This window comes from Ambystoma mexicanum, chromosome 3q (assembly GCF_040938575.1).
Source record: "Ambystoma mexicanum isolate Mex_15411 chromosome 3q, UKY_AmexF1_1, whole genome shotgun sequence".
Classification (NCBI taxonomy): Eukaryota; Metazoa; Chordata; class Amphibia; order Caudata; family Ambystomatidae; genus Ambystoma; species Ambystoma mexicanum.
Genome location: NC_090926.1, coordinates 284,010,739 through 284,035,137, shown reverse-complemented (window position 1 = coordinate 284,035,137; position 24,399 = coordinate 284,010,739). Strand labels below are relative to the sequence as shown.

General features: G+C 45.8%; 1 protein-coding gene across 6 annotated transcripts in view; it reads left to right on the top strand.

Annotated features, from left to right (window-relative positions):
* Window positions 1–24,399, top strand: part of SUOX (sulfite oxidase) — a 194,797-nt gene that overhangs the window by 146,161 nt on the left and 24,237 nt on the right. The window lies entirely within an intron of this gene.

The window sequence follows — 24,399 nt, the reverse complement described above, 5'->3', positions numbered from 1 at the left end:
CTTTGATCACTAAGAAAATCACACCATGTCCTCATCCTCTCCTCAGTCAAAACCATGCATTCGCCCCCTCTTGCTTCTTTCCTGCATCTATTCTAGTGCAAGGATGTTGAGTGGAGCTGAACAATAGAACAAGGAGCTGTCCTGAGCACAACGAGGAAGGGCAATTCTGTGAAGCATTTTGTTTTTTTAAATGGTAACTTTCTTGGAAAATGCCATCGGAATGTATCACCGTGGGTGGTGAGCCAACCATTCAGATTGCTTGGATCGTTGCTGAATCCCACGATCCAAGTCCACGTTCAAAGCAATTTGTTTACTCCTTCCCCTTCCCTGCCATTTTCCCCTACCATCCCCTCTCTTTCCTTCAGGCCCACCCCACTTACCTGATTTCTTTCAGCAGCGGCAGTGCAAATGCTGCCACTCCAGCCTCCTGGGCCGCCATGATAATGGAACAGGGGATGTGTATGGAGCCCCACCTTCCAGATCCATGGTGACCATATTACGTTTTTTGTTGTGAACGGGAAAACGTGAGGCATCTCGTTCATTGAAACAAAATACATTGCTCTTAGCACCACAGGTTTCAGGATTTAAAAGCCAGGTGATAATACGGGTGGTAGCGGCACCGGGGTCCATCCATAAGGCTCCCGTGCTATACCTTGGGAATGGGGGGGGATCGGGTGTTATTACTCAATTTCCCTGGCTAGCCTCTGTGTTTTTCAGAACGCATGCCAAAACTATTTTTACCTATCCAAATGGATCACTGACCCTCAAAAAGCCAGCTAGTTGATCACTCCATAGCATAGGCGGACTGACTTGTAGGGAGATTTCTCAACAAGGTTTTGCCACTGAAAGACCAGTCATGCGAGCAAGAGCGGGAGAAGGTAGATGAAGTCGGGGCAGATTTGGTTATATGCCTTGATATATGACTGACTCGGGTCTAGCAGGCTTCTGGAGGCAATGCCCAGTACAGGTGGCTCAATTTCCACTATATTTACAGAAATGTGTCGCTACGGTTCAGATAGAAAACACTTTTCTGTGAGCTATGTTTTTATCAGATAGGAGACCGTTTAAAAGAGTAGGAGGCAGAGGTCGATGTGAGGTGAACCATTGGGAACTGAGTTTCACAACTATTTTTTTTTACTGTTAAAACGTTCACTACTTTTTGCAATCATTTTCACCATACTGGATCACTTCTTTTTGACGGTGAAGCATACCACTTCATTATACCACCCTATAGCATTTGCAATTAAACTGAAATCTGTTTGACTGCACGTTCACAAAGGCTGGATGATATAGGAGTGGGCCCCCAATCACCTTACCCCAAAGCAGGCCCACCAATTAAGAAGCAAGTGCATGTTTGTACGTAAAGCAAGTTTACTGTACAATGGTCCGGGGAGCAACTAGATGACCCTGTCAAGACAAACAAACCAAAATCTCGCCGAACCACATAAGTTGACAAAATATATACATTTTTGCAACAGTTAAAACACTCCCATATGTCTTATTACAATCCACCCCCAAACATGATTGGTTAAGACCTACAAAAAAATCCCATCTTTCTCCAATTCCGCCATTCTCATTGGTAGCCATTACCTTAACTACCATCTTCATCTCATGTGTCGAACACACTTCCTTTTATGATTTGTCTGTGGTAGGTCATAACATCATCACACAATTGAACCTTCACCTACAAACATATTAGAACACCCAGCTGGTCTGAGATCTCTTAATCTTAAATGTAATTTGCACATTGTTAGCACGAATACTACAAATTACATGAGGGAGAGAGAGAGCAGAAGTATCAAGTTCCCTATGAACTGTCGATATCCATCTCCTCACCCCTGCTTTGACGTTATTGGAAAAATCGAATCTCAGTCACTCCTGGCCTCTAGTGGTACTTCACCCCTTGTTTATTGCCGGTCAAAACAAATAGCCGAAACCCTGTGTCAGGTTCCTATGCCCTTAAGAGAATGCAGCTGCTCTCTGTGATACTGCCAGGCCATAAACTCTTGCAGGTTTATTAGCTGGGCGGGCCATCTGCTTAAGGTCATAGTTACTCATTTAGCCTTCCTCTCGCCCTGAAACTCTGTAAAACCAGTTTCTCAAAGGCACTTTAAAATTCACCTTGCTAAATCCCTGACTGCCATGTTTTAATCCATTTGTAAAGAAAAGCCCACTAGATGTACATTTATGAATTCCGTGTGTGTGTATGTATATATATATATATATATGTATATATTTCTGAGGCTTGTGGAATCTGCTTAGATCACATGCTGTGCATAGGCCGACATCTAGTGGAAGCTGCGGAGTATTACAGTTTGTTTTTCGAAACTCGTAAATGGGCGTTGACACAGGGCGTGCCAGTAATACTATCCCTAGTGTGACGTCCACTGTGCCTATGATCCCTCACGCGTCTAGGACCCTCAGATTGTTTTTTCCGCCATGCTGGTCGGAAGCACTGAGCGGAGTTCCCTGACTTAGTCAGATTTTGCAAATATTGGTATATATTTCCCTGTTTATTCCACCTATATGTTGAGTCTCCGAACATCGACACTCGACGCCGTCGGAGAATATTTGACCGTCGGACTGCAGCGACAGATTTGGGCCTCGGAAGGCCCCTGGCCTCGGCCCGGGCCTCGGAAGTCCTCTGGACTCGGCCCTGCAAGTAGGGAGAGTGGGGGGTGGCACATATCCTACACTCTCATTAATATAGGTACATTACTTATATTCCTACACTCCCAGCCCGCTGCCACAGGGTGCGTATGGAGGGTACCCCTTTTCAATTTTGCCCCAAGTTCAACTGCAAGTATCCTTGGGTTGACAGACACGCCACGTGTAACCTCTGCTTGCCGAGGGACCAACCCGAGGCGAATTGCAGAGCGTGCAGTCGGTTTAAACCGAAGACCCTTAAGGACCGTTCGACAAAGCGTTGGGCCCACCACGCCAAGCGACAAGAGGCCATGGCCGCGGAGGGTGCCTTCAGCGATAGCAGCGACGCCGTACTTTCGAACGGCGAGGGCAATGTGGCGTCGATGGACAGCCAAGCGCAAGTCCCTGACCTCGGAAGGTTGTCCGGCAGGGCAGCTATGGGTAAGACCCCCGGCGACACGTGCGCTACCCACACCACTTCCAGCAAACAAAGGTCCAACCGAGACACGACGCGCACGTCGAGTTCTCGGAAAGAGGCACGTAGAGAACGGTCCACCGAGTCAGTGTCCTCTGGGCGTTCGCGTTCGAGATCGCCTCATGAGACCAGGCAACCCTCCACTGTTGCTAAGAGTGCCTCGCTCCCCTTAGTGACTGAGATTCGGTCGTTGGAGGACGACGCCGACCTCTACCCCCAGGCCGCACTCCAGTCGGCGTCTACAGGCAGCGCGAAGGCTGCTACTGAATCCCTTACACTCTCCAGAGATAGGGACTCTACCCCCGAATTTCGGCGGCAGGCATCGAAAAGCTCTGATAGGCCCCAAAAATCGGGAAAACACTCTTCCATCTGCGGGGAGGGGGGAAAACAACGAAGTAAGCAGTACCAGCCTACTTCTACTCCTAAACTACATTCTACTCCACCTAAACGGACAGACAAGTCTCAGTCTCTTGTCCCTAAGGCCCCTGTTCAGGCCAGTAGGTCTAGTCAGGACAAATCTCAGTCTGTTGTCCCTAAGACCCCTGTTCAAACCAGTAGGTCTAGTCAGGATAAAACAGGGAAAGCACTGCAGGAAAGAGTTATTCCCAGTTCAAGGGAATGGTCCAGTGATGACATAGAGTAATGTCAAGGATGTCATCATTGGCAGATTTCTACGCCAAAAATCTGGAACACTTTCTCTCTTATACCCCAGAAGGGTCAACTCCCTCAGGCTCTAAGGATCCAATACCCCCAAGTAAGAAGTCCCGGGGTGAAGCACCAACTCAGTCTTCAGACCCCTTCTATACACTGCCCTATTCTCAATATCAGGAAGATCCATCCTTTGGTGAGGATCCAGACGTGGGCATGTTCGAAGAACAAACTGGGACAGGCTATTAGGGGGATGATGAGGACCAATAGGAGGAGGAGGAGGACGACCCAGATACATACAGGGTAGATTCCCCTGTAGAGAAAGAGCCCGCGATTACCGACTCCCCTGTCGACAACCAGCCTCTCCTGAATGAGGTCCTGTCCAGAGCTGCACAGCACTTCCACATTGACACCCAAGGTGCTCAGGAAGAGCGGGACTTTGCAGAGTAATTGGTGGGAGAAAAGAGACCTGTTGCTCAGGCCATCCCTATCCTTAAGTCAATAAAAAGGAGGATAGACCCTTCCCTTGTTAATCCCAATCTCACTAGGGCAGTAAACCCCAGAATTTAAAAGCTTTTCAGGGCAGCCCAATCTGACCCACTGTACATAAGGGGACATCTCAAACCGGACTCCCTGGTTGTTACAAACACCCGTAAGAGGGCGGGAACACCCTCGTCATCGTCCGAAGCTCCCCCCGCCAAGGAGAGCAAGAAGATTTATGGCTTGGGCAGGAAAGTAGCCTCTACTTCCGCCTACCAGGCAAGGATTGCCAACTCCACCACCCTGCTGGCTAGTTACAACTGCCACCAGTGGGAAGAAGTTGCGGCTCTCATAGACTCCGCCCCAGAACCCTTAAAAAGCCAATTGGCACGAGTTTCGGCAGAGGGGAGAGCCGTGTCAGGTTGCATTTTAAAATCAACCTTTGATGCCGCGGATAACACCGGCAGATTAATTGCTGAAAGCACGGTCATCAAGAGGCATGCTTGGCTACGGCAGTCTGGTTTCAAGGCCGAGACCCAAGCATCATTGATAGATAAGCCGGTGGAGCCAGATCTATTGTTTGGAAAGGCGGTCGAGGACGCTCTGAAGAATGTCAAGGACGAGTACGAGACACTCCAGTCCCTAGGGCAACTAACCAACAAACCCCCTGACCAGAGAGGGAATGGCAATTTTCGTTGGCCTTGCTGACAAAACTCCCAGAGAGGCTCTAACTATTCCCAAGGCCAGGGTACTACATGGAACACTAAACAGCAGTCTACCCAGAGTTATTGCAGCGGTAACAAAAGAGGTCGTGGTAGGGGTAGAGGCAGTCCCAATAAAGGAGGGGGCACGCCTCCACCAAAACAGTGACGCTCCGTTCAGGGTCCCTTCTCACGCATCCCCAGTAGGGGGACGCATTTCCATCTTCACCCAAGCTTGGGAAGGGATCACATCAGACAGATGGGTGCTGTCCACAGTGTCTGCAGGATACTGCATAGAACTCCTAGAGCTTCCCCGAAACCACCCTCCACGACAGAGAATACACTCCTTAGACCACCAGAAGATCCTACTCGAAGAGATCGAAAATCTTCTCGCAAAGGACGCGATAGAACTCGTCCCGGGACACCAGGTAAACAAGGGTATTTATTCAACTTACTTCCTTGTGCCAAAAAAAGATTTGACAATGCGCCCAGTATTGGATTTACGGCCTGCAAACAAGTATGTCAAGCCCCAAAAATTTCGCATGACTACTCTCCAAGAGGTAATTCCCCTCCTAAAAAGGGGGATTGCATGGCAACATTGGATATGAAAGATGCCTATTTTCATATTTCCATGTTCTCAGCGCACAGAAAATATCTGCGCTTCAAGGTGGACAGCCAGCACTACCAGTTCAAGGTACTGCCCTTCGGGATAGCCTCGGCTCCAAGGGTATTCACCAAGGTACTGGCGGTGGCGGTGGCAGCGGCACACCTACGCATAGAGGCAATCCCAGTGTACCCTTATCTGAACGACCGGCTCATCACGGGGGAGACCCCAGTAATTTGCAGGACAAACATTCAAAGAACTAATAACCTCCTCTTCGAATTGGGCTTCTCCATAAACGAGAAAAAATCAAGTCTGGTGCCCAGCACCTCCAAGCAGTTCCTAGGAGCTGTTCTAAATACTCAAGAGGGGTTGGCTTTTCCTTCAGAGCAAAGAATTCGGAATATACTACTGCAAATTCCGCAATATCAAACCGGTCGCCAGATAACAGTACGCAAAGCAATGCGTTTGCTGGGCATGATGGCGTCATGTATTTACCTGGTCCCCCAAGCGCGCCTGCGCATGCGTCCCATGCAAGAATGGTTGGCGAAACTGTGGTTTCGGGCAAGTGGTCAGTGGGACGATCTAGTGGTCGTTTCGCCAACACTTGTACAAAGCCTCCACTGGTGGACAAGAGACAATCTATCCAAGGGGAAACCCTTTTACGATCCCGAGATACAGGCGATAGTCACGACGGACGCATGCCTTACAGGATGGGGAGCTCACCATCTCCACCACACAGCTCAGGGTCTCTGGTCTCACACAGTGGCCAAGAATCACATCAACCTGCTAGAGCTTCTGGCAGTTTTCAGAGCACTTCAAGTGCTTAAGCCCCACCTACTGAACCTGTCGGTGCAGATCCGGACGGACAGCACGACAGCCATGTTCTACCTGAACAAACAAGGAGGCACTCATTCGCCAAATCTGTCCAGACTTGCCCAGAAAATTTGGATATGGGCACTCAGACGGAACATCTTTCTGTCATCTCAACATGTTCCAGGGGATCTCAATTCTCTAGCGGACGCTTTGAGCAGAGATCCCCTTCCGGAGGAACACGAATGGTGTCTACACAGAGAAATCGTAGAAGATTTCTTCTCTCAGTGGGGTTTCCCCACTATAGACCTATTCGCCACTAGCGAAAACACAGTGCCCAGGATTCGCATCCAGGTTTCCCCAACCAGACTCCCTGGGGAACGCCCTGTGGATGAACTGGTCAGGGATGTTTGCGTACGCTTTTCGACCAACTCCATATCAGGAAGGTGGTAACAAGATGAACAGAGAGTCGATGACGCTCGTCCTAGTTGCTCCCATGTGGGCGAGACAACCGTGGTGTCCACACATACGCAGACTCTCGGTGTGCGATCCCATCAAACTCCTGGGCTGGTACAATCTTGTCCCAGCACCAAGGTCAGAAGGTGCATCCACTACCCAACTCCATGAACCTAGCAGCATGGCTCCTGAGGTCATAGAGTTTGGACATCTCAATTTACCACAGAGGTGTATGGACATCCTAAAAGAGTCTAGGAAACCGAACACGAGGCATTGCTACTTCGACAAATGGAAGAGATTCGTTATCTGGTGCCAGAATAAACAAATCAACCCAGTTGATTGCACTCCTTCCACAACCGTGACATACATGCTCCACCTGCTGGACGCAGGGTTGGTTATCAACTCACTAAAGGTACACCTGGCAGCACTGTCAGCATACACCACCTCACATAGCAAGGTGTCGTGGTGGAAGGTACCCGTGGTTAAAGCCTTCATGGAGGGAGTAAAGAGACTTCATCCTCCTATATCTAACCCACCACCAGGATGGGACCTGAACGTGGTGCTATCTAAACTCATGGGCCCCCCTTTCGAGCCCATGCATAAAAAAAGTCTCAAACACCTGACCTATAAGACTGCCTTCTTAGTAGCCATTACATCCATAAGAAGGGTCAGTGAAATTCAGGCTCTGTCAGTGCAGGATCCTTTCTTTACTATTCATAAGGATAAGCTGGTTTTACGGACACACCCTAGGTTCTCACCTAAGTTTATTTCTAAATTCCATGTAAACCAGTCCATCAGCTTCCGGCTGCCTTCCAAAACCCACAAAGCTCGGTTGAGGTTAAACTACACACCCTAGATGTGCATAGGGCGGTCCTTTACTACGTAAACAAGACCAGACCGCTTAGGAAAACAGATCAACTGTTTTTCTCCGTAGCCACAGGCAAAGAGGGAGATTGCGTCTCTAGGGGTGCCATCTCCAAGTGGATTGTCAACTGTATCCAGTTGTGTTACTCTCTTTCTGACAAAACTTTGCCTTTTACTCCCAGAGCCCACTCCACAAGAGGCATTGGGGCCACTCTGGCTTTCATTGCAAATGTTCCCCTTGACACCATTTGCAAAGCAGCTACTTGGAGCTCTATTCACACTTTTACTCAGCACTACTGCATTGACACCCATTCCAAGACAGATACTCAAGTGGGACAAGCGGTTCTAAGACATTTATTTGCTCATGACCCTTCTCAAATCCCACCTCTTCCTAACACTGCTCGCTAATCTATGCACAGCATGTGATCTAAGCAGATTCCACAAGCCTCAGAAGGGATACATTAATCACCGTAATCGTATTTCTGATGCTTGTAGTAGATTCACATGCGACCCACCCTTCCTCCCCTCCGAGAGAAGGCGCATGGATGCTTGTAGTCTTATCTTATCTATCTTCTATCTGCTTGGATCATCTGTACTCACGCTACTCCTCATGCTACCTCATGTCAGGAAAAATACAATCCGAGGGTCCTAGACGCGTGAGGGATCATGGGTACAGTGGACGTCAAACTAGGGATAGTATTACTTGCACGCCCTGTGTCGACGCCCATTTTCGAGTTTCGACAGACAAACTGTAATACTCCGAAGCTTCCACTAGATGTCGGCCTATGCACAGCATGTGAATCTAAGCAGATACAAGCATCAGAAATACGATTACGGTGAGTAATGTATCATATATATATATATATATATATATACAAGGCATAAATTAGTCTTGCAAAATTGATTAGTCGAGTCTGTTAAATAAAAATATTTTGATTAGCATTTCAACGTATATGATTAGCAAATTTGTATAGCCTTCCTTTCAATCAGATCAGGGCCAATGCAAGACATGTTTCCCATGTACAGCAGCAGAGGGCCTAGGGACCTTGCAGGCTTGTTTTGTCACTGGTGCTATAATGAGTATGCCTTTTGTTGGACATGTGACCGGACACTGCTACCCTTGCAAATTCAACAGGACTTCCCACTAGTGCCTCGCAAATAGTCAACACACACTTGTATATATCGGCAGAGCCTTTAAATGGCACGCTCCTTATTAGTGGTGGTTCATTGATGAACCATTGTTTCTGACAAGTGTTCACTTTCTCTTCACATGATATGCAGTAGCGAGCATGATTCTGTCAAACCAGGACTACAAGAAGGTGACCTTATGATACAACACCTTTTATGCGTGTCTAAGTCTTAAACATACATTTCCCAAACTCATAGGATGTTTCTTAGCTTCACATTACTTTGCGTTCTTGTAGTTTTCCATTCAAGAATTAGTAAATAAAGCTACAACCATAGTGTTTGTTCTCAGCATGGATTTATGTATTTTTCAGCTTGGATGATGATCTTTTGTAAGTTTCAAAACATCTCTACAAAACAGTGTTCTTTAAAACCAAAGTACTATTTCTACCAAGTAAAGCTGGAAAAAGGGCCTTATGTTGCAGACTGGTCTCAAATCCCGGCTTCAAAATTAACTGAAGTGTATGATCCTTGGCAAATCATTTGATCTCACTGTGTGTTATCTGCCAGAATTAGAAGTTCCCTCAATCCATTCAGTAGACATGTGTATGCTACACTAAAAAGCTCATTCAAGGTACTGCTTCATATATAATAATGATAATGCCACTTGTTAATCTGCAAAGCAAAGTTATTTGTCTCTTAGCTTAGTTATAAAAACGCTTTAATGTATTTTACCATCATCACATTGAGTATCTTAGGCTACATATGAGCTAATTTTCTGTGGCATCGCTTCCATTGATGTCAATACATATGCAAATTAGGGGAGGCTTCATGTATTGCACAACCACGCAAAATATAAACCTGGCAACTTTCAATGGAAAGCAAAGTTCACATTTCTCATGAAAGTTGAATGCCATATCAGGTTTCCATCACATGTCAATGCATTAATTCAAAAAGACTAGCATACGCTTTACATGCTTGGTTCGAACTATAGAACCTGGTAACAGAGGGGTTAACCATAATCTTCGCTTTTGGTGCGGTCATTCCATTAAGATGGTGTCCAAATCTGGTACCATGTATAATACCCACAGCAACACATACCATGGCATTGCAGCTTTGCATGAGCAATGCAGACTTTTACATGCACACAGTCCCTCAGCCTTACATGTGCACACCTAGCCTTTCATATGCAGCATAGCATTTCAGGCACACAAACTGCAGCCTTTCACATGCATGCACACCAGAAATGCACATGTGGGCACTAATTGATTTAGGAAGCAAGATGTGTGAGAAAGAAATCTATGAAATAAGAGCCTCTCAGAAGAGATGAGGAGAGATGGGCAAGAGAGAAAGTTATAGGGTCTGTGGATACATGTGAGAGAAAAGTGAGGAATAACAAGGGGGAGACCATCAATAAAGAGTGCAAAAGTGAGCAAAAATATGAAATCGAAAAATTCTGGGGTTCAGTGGTGGAAGCAATGACAGATCAGAGAGAAAGGGCTAACTTGTTTAGTACCATCCTGGCTCCCACAAATATGTACAGTGGAAGACAAACATGTTCCCACACAGTCACCCTTATCTTCAGTCTCCATCTGCCAAAGTGCTCATTAAAAGTTAACTTTGGGGTCAGCCTGCAGCCTGGATCTCTGCTTTCCTTTGTATATAGGCCCTGTTCTGTCCTGGAGCTTGGTACAAAGAATAATAAACATGCTCATCTTCTCTGAAATTACATCGCAATTAGGGCGACATGATTTCTAAAATGAAAAGCAATTCATCATTCTTGTCTAGTGAATTGCGATCGATACCAGTTATTTTATGCCTTGATATATATTTTGCTGGTAAAAGAAATTTCACTGCCACATTGCATTTTGTACCTGCAGGGGGCGGAGAGCTTCTCTTTCTGTCTGGTTTATGTTGGGCTGCGAAATGGGGTGCGCTTGTTATGACTCTTTTAAAAGCAAGGCTTTCATGTCATGTGAATATAATCCACTCTGTCTGTGGAAGCGGCTTGCAAATAAAAACGGTATGATAAAAAATAAAAAAATAATTCCCTGTGTATGTAGATCAGTGTGCATGTATATTTAATAACTGTCATATTTTCTTCACAGTGGTTTCTCTATGAACAGTCCTCTTCCTTGCATGCGCATTATTAAAAACTCCTTGTTGCCCAGTTTCTAGGCACTTCATAGCACATCATGTCTGAATGAGGTTTTTACATTTTTTTGACTGTTTTGGCATTTTCTCTTTCTACGCGCGTGCAGATCTTATGTATCAACTTAAACACAAAGTAACACTTGAGTAACCTTTCCCCTTCACATTTACCTACACTGGATACATATCAAAATTGCAGCATTGCGCTAACTTTTCCACATCCCCTGTCACAAATATGGCACGTGCAATATGAACCCATCTTCATCTCTGGGACCTTTCTTGACCAACCCAACAATGACATCTAACCATGGATGGAAACTATATCGCTTCATCTTAGCTAAGGGAAAATGAAGGGGGCTAACACTAAAACGGAATCGCTCCTCACAGCCAGTGTCCCCCTTTTTTTGGAAAACGTGGCCGATCATCTCAGGTTAAATGCTTCTAAATCATTGAGGCCTTTCACAGGTGGCTTTGTGGAATTGTCCTTCATGCCACTAAACAAGTGTGCAGTTGTAAAATTAGCCATAGTGACAGGTCACTTGGAGGGTACTTCAATGAAGCTTATTAGCAGGCTCCAGGTCACTCAGAACGGATTGATTCCTGGACATAGGAAAAGTGATCATGTCAAAGCAGCCCGCAGCAACCTGTTATGGCTTGCATCAGAGCAGAAAATTCAGCCTAAAATTCTCCTGCATCCAGGGAGCTGATCCTGAATACCTTTAAGCATAACATCACACAGTATTTCCGAGGATGCATAGTTTGGTCTATGGAGCATCACAGGCTTTTCACCCCAGGACTCTGTTAGACCAGAGTCAATAACTGCTTTCAGGTTCAGGACCCAGTCTTTGGAATTAATTATCAAATTCTACTCATGAAATCGCCCGTTTTTTCCAGTTTCAGGCCCCAGTTGAAACAGCATCTTTTCAGGCAGGTGATAGTATGGGTTCCAGCGGAGTTGAGGCCTATGTTTAGTCAGGAACCGGACAAGAAAGGTGTTTCTCGTCAGAAGGATGATGTGAATCTGCCTAAGCACTCACCCTCTGGAAACCCCATCTCACTGTTACCTATCAGGAGCCTGGAAGCTATTTTGGTCTGCAGTTTTCTGGGATAGATACAAGCCAGTTAGTGAAAAAGTCAAAGAGAGAACTGGCAATACATCAAGGAGAAAATCCTCTTTGGTTTAAAGCAATGCCACAACAGTAACCACTTTAGTCGCTGGATTGAATACTTTGACATAGCGATGCTACATACATCTTCTGTTAGGATAGTTAAACAATGTCAAATTGGTGTTTCGCAGACGTGTCGCTTTATGGGGAGCTTAGCGTGTCAAATAAGGGGAGCTGATTCTGCTACCCCTGCTGGGAGCTGCAATAAAATTAGTACTCATCAGGTGGCTGTGAAATTAGTTCCCACTACAGCCTTACTAATATATATGTGTGTTGGGAAAACACTATCCATTGGAAATGGGAATGCTGGGAATCTAGGGGGTAAACCAAAGGTCTCGTAGTGAAGAGGAACCCGCATTTTAAGAGACGGAATATGCCTGAGATTCCGGACTGTAACCTGAGACAGCATATTTTGAATCAAAGAAATGTTATTTTAACCAGCGTAAACAGAACTGAGCAGTGGGAATCTAGACTGTCATTAAATAATAAGGTCTTTCACTCGTTGCAAGTAAGAATAAAGCTGGGATGTATTTGGATGCAGGATCCAAGATTTCTACGCAGGATCCAAGTGAAGGATCGGTCCACTGAGGTTAATCATGACTCTATTATTGTGGATTATCGGTTTGGTAATCTTCTAGCTTTTTTGAATCATTGCAAGTCTTTCCTGGAATGGTTACTTGGACTCCAAGATTAAGATTGTTTTATGATGTGTATTATTCGATTAAATAATGGGACCTGACAGTCTGATATTATCTCTGGTCCAAATAGGGGTCTATGGTGGTTGGACTTGTCCCATGTTTTTTTGTTTATATTCTTTGTTAATTTGTGCCGAGTTCCCTGTGGGTTTTGGCATGATATAAATAAATAAGTTTTTTATTTTTTTATTTTTTTAAATTTATTTTAAATAAAGTGAGTGGCGGCTGAAAGAAAAAAATGAAAAACAATACAGTGAGAGTCTTCTTTTGCCTGTTCCACCCACTTGGCTGACATCATGCCCTGGCCATAACGCCTTGACACATGTGTTGCACCATGCTCCCTCCTTCCCCACCCCTCACTAGGATCACAGTTCCACTACTCTATCTCACCACTCAGCCCCCCGCCCCCCCTGCTGACCTACCTGTCTGCTGTAGCGACTGGTTGCTTGGCTACCCTCGGAGTCTCACTGGGTACCAGGCTCTTTCTTGATCAGCCACCCTTGCACTGCCTCCTGGCCTACCACACACTTACCCTACTGTCCCTTGTTCTTCTTGCACCACCCAGAGCCACGCTGGGCTTACTCAGAGCACTGATGCCCTGTTTTCCCCTCCCCTCTCCCCTGCACTCACTCCCCCCCCCTTTCCCCTTGCACTTCTCGTTCTCGCACTTGCACGATCTGAATGACACAAGGCCTAGTAAGATTGTTTTGGGTTTACTGCACAATATTACCCAGACTCGTTTTTAAGTGTAAAGGGTTGCTTTAATGTGACAGGCCACAGCTCACAAAAACCGCTAACCTGGCTCCCTGGCCTTACAGACTAACACATCCATTTTAACAATTGACAAATAAATAAACAATTTAAATTTCCCAACAAAATAATTCAACAATTTAAATGTCTGCCTTCCTGTCCCTTGCTCCCTTCCCTTCCCTTAAATTCCTCTCAGCCTTCATCCCGCTTTCTGCCATATTCTCCCCGAGGCCACGCCCCTCCCTCAATACCTCTTCCCCCTCTTTGTACCCCCGGGGTAGACTGTTCGTGCAAATAGCACCACCGCCCTCTTTTACCGCGCTAGTACCCCATTGTGCTTCCCCCACCGCTCCTCCAAAAGCCCATGTCCCCGGCACTAACATAGCCCCTTTTCACCCACAAAACTCACCTTAACCTCAATTTCCTCACCTATTCAATGACCTGCAGCCAGGCTGACCTGCCACATCAGCAACAATGAACACTTTACATCATATTGCCCCAGCCTGTCCCACTAAACCACCGTACCCTCTACAACATGGGTGCACAACATATGGCCCGCGGGCCAGTTGCGGCCTGTCATGCCGTTTTGTCCGGCCCGCGAGGCACAAAGACTTTCCTAATGGAGGGCGGCCCGCAAGCAGCATCGGCCGCCCTTCATTAGGAAAGTCTTTGTTGTCTTTCGGGCCGGACAAAACACTGGCCCTCATTGGTTCAGTGCACACGAACCACGCACCTCCTACGAGCCATGTAGTGCGTGTGCGCTGCACCAATGGAGTGCCAGCACTACGGCTGGCGTGGCCAGTAAGGCTTGATGCCGGAAGGCATTTCAGCCTTGCTTGCCACGCCAGCCATAGTGCCAGAAGCCTCGCCAGCGTTCCAGCACGTCTGGGTAAGTACACGGTGGGGGGTATCTGTATGTTTGTGTGTGTGTCTGTCTCGGGTCCGTTCTGACTGTGTTTTTTGTTTTCGTATGTATGTTGAGATGCGGGGGTGTCGGGTGTGTATGAGTGTGTTTGTATTTGTATGTCTGCAGTGTATGTTCAGATGCGGGGGTGGAGGGGTGTGTCGGGTCTGCTTGAATGTGTTTGTGTGCAAGTGCAGTGTGTGTTGAGATGTGGAGGGGGTGTGGGGGCGGGTCTGCCTGAATGTGTGTGTGTGCAAGTTCAGTGTATGTTGAGATGCGGGGGTGGGGTGTGTGTCGGGTCTGCCTGAATGTGTTGGTGTGCAAGTGAAGTGTATGTTGAGATGTGGGGGTGGGGGGTCCGGGTCTGTATGCGTGCATGCTTGTGAGTTTGTTTGGTGAGTTGGGGGCTGGGGGGGTTCAGGTCTGTATGGATGCATGGTGTATGCATGTGAGTTTGTATGGTGAGTTGGGGGTGGGGTCTGTATGGGTGCATGGTGTATGCTTGTGAGTTTGTGTGCTGAGTTGGGGGTGGGGGTTCGGGTCTGTATAGGTGCATGGTGTATGCTTGTGGGTTTGTGTGCTGAGTTGGGGGTGGGGGTTCGGGTCTGTATGGGTGCATGGTGTATGCTTGTGGGTTTGTGTGCTGAGTTGGGGGTGGGGGGTTCGGGTCTGTATGGGTGCATGGTGTATGCTTGTGGGTTTGTGTGCTGAGTTGGGGGTGGGGGTTCGGGTCTGTATGGGTGCATGGTGTATGCTTGTGGGTTTGTGTGCTGAGTTGGGGGTGGGGGGTTCGGGTCTGTATGGGTGTATGGTGTATACTTGTGAGTTTGTATGGTGAGTTGGGGGTGGGGTCTGTATGGGTGCATGGTGTATGCTTGTGAGTTTGTGTGCTGAGTTGGGGGTTCGGGTCTGTATGGGTGCATGGTGTATGCTTGTGGGTTTGTGTGCTGAGTTGGGGGTGGGGGTTCGGGTCTGTATGGGAGCATGGTGTATGCTTGTGGGTTTGTGTGCAGGGGTGGGGGGGTTGGGGTCTGTATGAGTATGTATGCATGGTGCATGCTTGGTGGCATGGGACATAGTATTTGCTTGAGGGGTGGGTGTCTTGGGGCATAGTGTTTGCATGAGGGGTGGGTGTCTTGGAGCATAGTGTTTGCATGAGGGGTGGGTGTCTTGGGGCATAGTGTTTGCATGAGGGGTGGGTTTCTTGGGGCATAGTGTTTGGTTGGGGAGTGGGGGCCATGGGACCTAGTGTTTGGTTGGGGAGTGGGGGCCATGGGACCTAGTGTTTGCATGAGGGGTGGGGGCCATGGGGCATAGTGTTTGGTTGGGGAGTGGGGGCCATGGGACATAGTGTTTGCATGAGGGGTGGGTGTCTTGGGGCCTAGTGTTTGCATGAGGGGTGGGGGCCATGGGGCATAGTGTTTGCATGAGGGGTGGGTGTCATTGGGCATAGTGTTTGCTTGAGGGGTGGGTGTCATTGGGCATAGTGTTTGCTTGAGGGGGGTGTCATGGGGCATAGTGTTTGCAAGAGGGGTGGGGGCCATGGGGCATAGTGTTTGCATGAGGGGGGGTGTCTTGGGGCATAGTGTTTGCATGAGGGGTGGGGGCCATGGGGCAAAGTGTTTGCTTGAGGAGTGGGGGCCTTGGGGCATAGTGTTTGCTTGAAGGGTGGGGGCCATGGGGCATAGTGTTTGCATGAGGGGTGGGAGCCATGGGGCATAGTGTTTGCTTGAGGGGTGGGGGCTATGGGGCATAGTGTTTAATAAAAATTAGGGGTTGAAAAAGCCTCCTGCCACGCCACGCCACGCTTACCGCCCCACCCACATTTACTTTTCGACCTACTATAGCCATCATGTAGGGTACTTTCGGCCCTCTGTCAAAATCAGTAGTGCACCCCTGCTCTACAACCACCCCTCACCTTCTCAAAACCGGTACTTCAGAATAGGGGAAAACAAAGAAAAACACCAAGCCCTTCTAATTACCAAATTGGGTGGGAGGGTGGGGACAAACGCACGTCCTAACTGTCGCTTGCTCCCGAACCTTCCCTTCCCTCTTTTATATCCCTTGCTGGCCTGTGCAGCACCACAATACACCCCAGAGGGAAACGCTCACACGTTCCCTCCCCCCTTGCCCCCCCAGCTCTCCTTTGTGCTTACTGCACACAATTACCCAGACTCGCTTTTAAGTGGAAAAGGTCGCTTTAATGTGACAGGCCATAGCTCGCAGCTCACAAAAACTGCTAACCTGGCTCCCTGGCCTTACAGACGAACATCCATTTTAATAATTGCCAAACAAATAAACAACTTGAATTCCTCCCTTCCTGTCCCTTGCTCCCTCCCATCTCCTTAAATTCCTCTCAACCTTCATCCTGCTTTCTTCCATCATCTCCCCATAGGCCACATCCCTCCTGCAATACCTCTTCCCCCTCTTTGTAACCCCAGGGTAGCCAGTTCATGCAAACAGCACCACCCACCTACTTTACTGCGTTAGTACCCCATTGTGCTTCCCACACCCCTCCTCCAAAGGTCCATGTCCCCGGCACCAGAAAAACCCTCCCCTCAGGTGTTCTTTCTGTCCCACCTCTCCTTACCCCACTTCTCCTCTACCTCCAACTCCTTACGATATCCTCCACACCCATCTAACATACCCCAGGTAATACATGTTCCCCACTAACGACAAATTCACCCCGTCCTCTTGAAACAATGAAAAAATCCTCGTAAATGATTTCCTGGTGTGCCAGCCTTTGCACTCCCCAGGATCCGCAAAACGTCCCCATCTCCCTGTTAATCTTTTCCTAGTCCTTTCTACTGCACCTTCGTTCACCACCCCCCGACTCCCATACTCTTCTTGGCAGTAACTTAGTCCGGACCAGCCCCACCTTGGGCCATATCTCCCTTAACCAACTTTGGTCCCTTTTCACCTTTTTAGCAGTGACACCCCTGTATCCTTAACTAGATCATTCTCCCTTGCATGCCGAATTATTGCCGCCGGATCCCCATGACACTCCCTCAAACCCGCTAGCATAGGCAACAGTTGGTCCCACCTAACTCCCCCTACCACTGACCATATCGCTAAAGCAATGTTATAGCTACATCCTCATTGTGTCCCGAAAATTCTTTTTGCCGCAACTTTCCTGCCAATTTCACTATAGAGTGTCCACATATCCGGATCTGCAGCAATTTACCACTCCTTCGTGCCACATCTGCAAAAGAAAAATGTAGTTTTCCGTCCACCAACTATCTTACCCCCCCCGTATCCCTAATCTCTATCCTATCCTGACCAGCCCCGTTCCCCAGCTCTCTGATGTACCCCTTATATTCTCCTTATTCCAATCGCCTCAAACACTTGACATTCTCCTCAGATAGACCCATCCTTCTACCTGATGCTGCCCCCATCGTAAAAGAATGAGTTCTGAACTCTTCAGCTCTCTCCCCCAATGCCAATAGAGCCCTCCTCCTGAACCCCAGAACTTAAGCTGCCGACACCACCGACCCCATTTCATGCTGGAAAAAGAAACCCTCTCTTCCCCTACATGTTTCCCGCCACGTTACTCCTGCTCTAACTAGGCCCAACCCTTTACAACCTCTACGCAGAAGCACCCAACATTCCCTCCCTTTAAAAAAATCCGGTCAAGAACACAACCCTCTCCCACGATGACCAGCACACCCCCACTCAAGATCTTTGACAACTTCAATGAACGGGCCGCTGGAACTGGTGTCCTGCTTACCCTTACCCTTCCTTTTTCCCTTGCCCATACTTCCAGCATCCTAAGTGCCATTTCACCGCCGCTGGGCTTAAAGCCCCAAACCACTTCCTGTAAAAGCAATGCCCACCAATGTCCCCGCTATCGTTGTCCTGGTCCAACCCTTGTCCATACCCGCAGCATAAAATCCACCACCTCATCCCTTACTCTCTACTACTCTCTTCAAATGCTGTCCCCCTCTTTCCCAGTTGCCATACATGCGTCTCCTGTCCGTGCCATTTAATTCTGACTGTGCACTGCCCTCTGTGACACCACATCCCTTCCTCTAGACCACTGTGCCCCAATGTTCACCCTTGCAAATGTTCCATATCATCGCTGTTTCCACCACTGCACCAGGGGCCATATGTGCACCCCAGTCCATGCAGTTCAATCCCCACTACTTGCCACTTCACATAGTATCCCTGCCCACATATCCCCTTGTGTGCCCCCCTTCTTCTGCTCCTTTACCCGAGCACAAATCCTCTGATATAACCCCTTATTGCCCCCCGTAACTTCTTCCAGCAATCTTAGCCAAAACCTGCAATCCCGCCCACTGCTCTTGACAATGCTACCCTGTGATGTGGGTGCTTAGCCCCTGCCATAGACCGCACCATGTTTCTACAAAACTTGTGACTCGAAGCCAGTACCCATCCAGCAAAGTCTAGATGCCCCACTAACCTCTGCATGTCCATCAGTGTCATTTTCCAAGCCGCTATCACCTTCTCAAACAACCCTACAAACCTGCTCACCTTGTCGTGCGGCAAGCTTGAGGTCATGGCCACCAATCCAACTCTATCCCCAGAAAGGTCATCACCACCGCCGGCCCTTCATTTTTATCCCCTCGAGGATGGCACTCTCAATTTCTGCCTCAATGTCTGAAAAACCTCCAGCATCCTCTGACATACCCAAAATGTAAGTAAAAACCCCCACTGCGGAAAAAGCTAAAACTCTCAAGCAATGCACATACAATTGCACGGCCCATAAACAACGCTTTTTCAGCATAGATGTGTCCTTTGAACTGTATCCCCAGCAGCCAAAATCTTCCGGATGCACTGGTAACAACAAAACGCTGCCTTGATCTCGCACTTGGCCAGGAATGCCCCACAACCTTCCTTCCTCACCAACCCACTGCCTGGTGTACACTGGTATAGGACACCCTGCAGTCTTCTGGCAAAATAAAATCATTTACTAACATGCCCTCCGGCCATGACAAATGGTCAATTAGTCTGAATTCTCCAATAGCCTTCTTAGGCATGACCCCCAAAGGGGACACCACCAATTCTCCAGACAGATCCATAAACGGCTCTACCACTCTCCCCACTGCTACCTCTGTGTGCAGCCTCACTCTCACCACTTCCTATTTTATTTTATTTTTGTTTGGCTGAAAAGGTTTCAACCTTTCAAAATATTATTCGTTACAACATATACAATTAAATACTTTTTACATAGTTTACAAATGATGATAATCCTTCAGAAATGTACATAGATAGACATAGCAAGTTTAGCCAATATTAAAAGTAAGTTGTTCTTTGTTTTCACAAAAATGATTAAACAAGAGTTAGCGAAGCATGAATTAAAAAAGAAAAGGTTAAAAAAATAAAAGAACAACCTATATCTTAAGAGAATTCGTACAATTGTTAATTAAACATAAAAAGAATTTCAAGGCAAAACTGTTTTTATGAATTGCGTAAGAGCAATATGAATGGCAGTTCGATTGCTCGTCATTAGTAAGCTCCATATATGATTTGAGGAGTGATTGCAGTTTAATTGCAATAGATTGTGAAAGTAGTGTTTGCGTAAGCCATTCAAGGCCGGGCAATCAACCACTATATGAGCCAATGACTCTGGTTGTTTATAGTTTTTACAAAAACGACAGTAATTTTCATTTTTTGAAATAAGACCACGTCTTGCCAAAATTTGATTTGTTGGATGAAGATTCAGACGCATTCTTAGCATTTCTGCACGTACGTAATGTGATGGAGACTTTACAAGATAATTGGCCATTTGTTTGAGCTTCTTATGTGGAAAGAGTTTTAAATCAAAATCCACATAATTTGAACATAGTTCTTGTGTTACAATCCAGTCGTGCCAGTATAATCTTTTTTTTGCTTGATTAGGGTTTGTGAGTAGCAGGTCAATGGAGATGTCAGCATTTACCAATGCCTTCAAAATGTCTTTTACCCATTTTTTTGGAAACACATCGTTGGACGAGCAGATATACATTGCAATTGGGCCTATTAAATTCTTTGTGTTAATTTCTAACAGACATTTGCGATAAAAGTTACAAAATTTCCAAAGGACTAGTGCAGATAGAGAGATGAGGCCCAATTCATACCTCAGCATACAAATAGGAGTACACGTAGGTAGACAAAAAACTGCTTTCCAAAAATTCCCTTCATGTCTGTCCCAATAAAGTCTTGATTGTGGAAGCAATGTTTCGGCTCCATAGATTAAAATAGGGACAACTTTTTGATTGAAGAAAGTGACAACATGAGCTGAGGTAAATTTACCATACTTATGTAGGATAATTTTTGCTTGAGATATAAGAGTCATAGATTTTGCTTTCAGGGTATCATTATAAATTTGATTTTTCACAGTGCCAGAAAATGGTAATCCTAGATATTTATAGAAGGGTACAATCTTTAAAGGGGCTTTCTGCAAATACCATTGGAAATTCATCAATTTTTTGTGCCTCTTTTTTTGACAAACTACTATCTGTGTCTTGTCCACATTAATGATCAAATTGCTATTGCAGGTATAAGTGTCTAGTTTGTGCAGTAATTCTTGTAGTCCTTTTGGAGTTTGAGAAATAAGGACAAGATCATCGGCATAAAGAAGCCATGTGATCTTTTGATATCCTAATTTTGGAGAATCGGATATTACTTGTTCAAAGAAGACACCTATGTCAAAAATGAACAGGTTAAACAAAGTGGACGCCAGAATGCACCCTTGTTTCAAGCCTCTCAAAGTCTCAATGTGCGCAGATAGTAATCCATCAACTGATAATCTTACTTGAATAGATGTTTTTGTATGTAGTTTTTTAATTATGGTTAATAGTGAAGGAGGGCAACCATACTTCTGTAGTTTCTGGAAAAGCAATGTTCTGTCGACCGAATCAAATGCTTGGCGAAAATCTATAAAGGCCATGTATAACGGTTGATTGACCTCTGCATATTTAGACTTTAACATATTCAGGGTGATCAAATTCACTGATGTTCCTAAGCCAGCAACAAAGCCGGTTTGAAACGGGTCTCTTTTGAGCTCATTTATGGTCCATTTGTTCAATTCTTGTAGAATGATTCGGCTATAAAGTTTCCCAGGAGCATCTAGTAAGGCGATGGGTCTATAGTTCTCTGGGAGACTCCGATCACCTTTTTTATAGATTGGAACGATCAGCGAATGTTTCCAAGATGCAGGGATCTCTTGAGTTTCATTGATATGTTCATAAATTTGGTATAGTATTGATGACCATATTACTGGATGTTGTTTAAAAATTTTATTGGACAGTCCGTCAGGACCCGGAGCTCTGGACTGGCTTATTTTATTGATGAAGTACAATATGTCTGATTTAGTGATGATGATATGAAACCGTTTATGAGGAAAGGTGCTAAGAGTTGGTTCAGAATTAGGCGGACTAGCGTAAACATTAGAGAAGTGATTAATCCAACTTGCTTCCGGCACACTCTGTAGTTGCGACATAGATTGTACAGGGGATATGGCATTAGTTAGAGCTTTCCAAATTTGTGCCGTATTATGGTCACGGATGGTTTGCAGCATTAGTTCTCCATCTCGTTGGAATAGTCTACTGCGATGGTGTCTTCGCCAATTTCTGTATGAGGTTTTAACTTGAGTGAGAGTAGTAAACCTAATCCTTAGTGGAAGTTTCAAGGCCTCTCTTTTTTGGAATCGAAATTCAGTTTTTTTGATTTTCGCTTCTATATCGAAATTATGTAAGCCTCTAAAGGACTGTTTTTTACGCACCCTATTATCTGCAAAATGTTGTATAAGATCGTAATAGGGTACAACAGTGGACAATGTTTTTTCACGTGAGTGACGGAAGGCAACATGCAACGAATTATTTAAATCATTTAGTTTGTTCTCATTCCAGATTATTCGATTTAACTGATTAGAAACAGTTATTTGACCCAAATGTGCCACTGTGTTGCATTTTGTAGAAGGTACATTGGTCAACCACTTAATAGTGAGCAGACGATGATCACTATTTGGGTTGGTTTCTAGATTAAAGGAATGGATTTTCGAGTACAATTTGTCATTCACATAGATGTAGTCAATTGTGGCTTTTGCAGCACCTTGTTGCCACATATGAGCTGAGACACTGATGTCAAATTTACTTCCATTCATCATACTAAAGCCTCTGGAAAGCATAAGTTGTTCCCACAATGTGCGTCTCGACTCTCCTAAAACATAATTTGCAGAAAAACAGTGCAGATTGAGATCACCGGCAACAATTGTATACTGTATTTTAGGGGTGAATACAATGAAGTCCAGCATCGTTGAAACATCATTCAGAAACCTCCGATTTTCAATGCTCTTGGGATTCCAATATAAGTTGACTAAAGCGTACAAGGTTGACTCTATTGAGGTAACAGTTAGTTGGGCAAAAGGATTTGGGGAGTAGGAGTAGATTATACTGGCATTAGTACTTAATTTCGTGGCCGTCAAAAGACCAGCCATTGGTCGCCCCTTTTCACCTTGTAATGCTGGTGAGAAGTGTATGGCATGATTGTCCCAGGAGGGAGTACTAGTAAGCCACGTTTCTTGTAATAGAGTCACATCGTAATTATTTAGAGTGTTCAATGCGTTGTTTATCAGATGACTAAAGCCTCGGGTATTCCATGAGGCAAGGGAAATAATACAATCATTTTTAACCTTGTACGATAGTTAACTTCTGGAGTCACAATTACAGCAGCATTTGGAGTTCACATTATCCCTTAGGTATCCTTCTGTACAATCTGAGTCCTTGTTAAGTTCGCTTAGGGCTGCACTAATCCATGTTTCCGCCCTAAGCGATCCGTCAGAGGAGCTGGTTGGACCCAATAGAAGTATGAAACCCAAAGCTAGGAGTTGATTCTTTGCTTCCCATATAAGATTCCTAACAACTCTGGACTTCAACCAGAGACACGCCGTACTTACTGAATTATCATTAACGAACTCTACCTGCGCTATATCTGAAGTTCCGATATCCTGCAACAATGGAATATCGGAAAAAATCTGTAAGATACTTTGACGGTTTAGCACATATTGTGGATATGGTGCTGGTCGACAACCGAGTACTAAGGCAATATTTGTTTCCTTATCTTCTTTTATCTTCAAGATTGATTTAACAGGGGGATTACTAAGGGAAGTTGTTGTTGTAGAGCACGGTAGATTGCTTGCAGGAGGGCGTAAAGATTTCAGCAGAGAGGCAATTTCAGCATCACGATCAGACAAGGAAGTGGACGCTAATACTAGTTTCTTGGTGTTATCACACTTGAATGAGACCGAAGGTTTAGATCCAGGTCGCTGAGCGGATGGAATATCAGGGCTGAGTGGTGCAGATAAGGTCCCTTTTAGTATCGGTAACGAAGCAAATCTGGTCATGTACGCATCAACCTCCTTTCTGATTTCTAAACGACGATTCGCCAACATCTCTTGTTCGTGTTCAGTCGATGTGCAAGGTTGAGAAACTTTTGGTTCTTTTAATGTGGAGCGTTCGGCAGTCAAAATCGCAGTTTTTTGCACTGGGGTTTGTTTATCGCTGAGTTCAACAGCCAGTGAGGGAGGATGCACTTCCAAACTCACTTGTTGTTTTTCATGATTTTGAACTGCGCGGACCAGATTGTCCAATGGTGCATATGAAACCGGGGGTGCAAAATTTTCAGTTATAGAGTTAAGTTTTAGTTTGCGAATTTGACTTAGTTGTGTATACTTTTTTGTAATAGCGTAAGCCGTTTGCTGACTGTGCTTGTTAGGGAGAGTAAGTTTGTTGAAAAATTGCTTCGAACTTGTTGGTGCACCAACTTCAGTTTTCTTTACATTTTTAGATTTTTTTTTTTTTTACCACCTCTGGATTTTTCTTCTTTGGTTGGGAATTTTTCTCAGAGGATAGAGCTTTAGGCGGTAATTGTGATTTAGTTTTAGAAAAAATGGTGTACGGTTCAAGAATTCGGTCACTCAAGGAC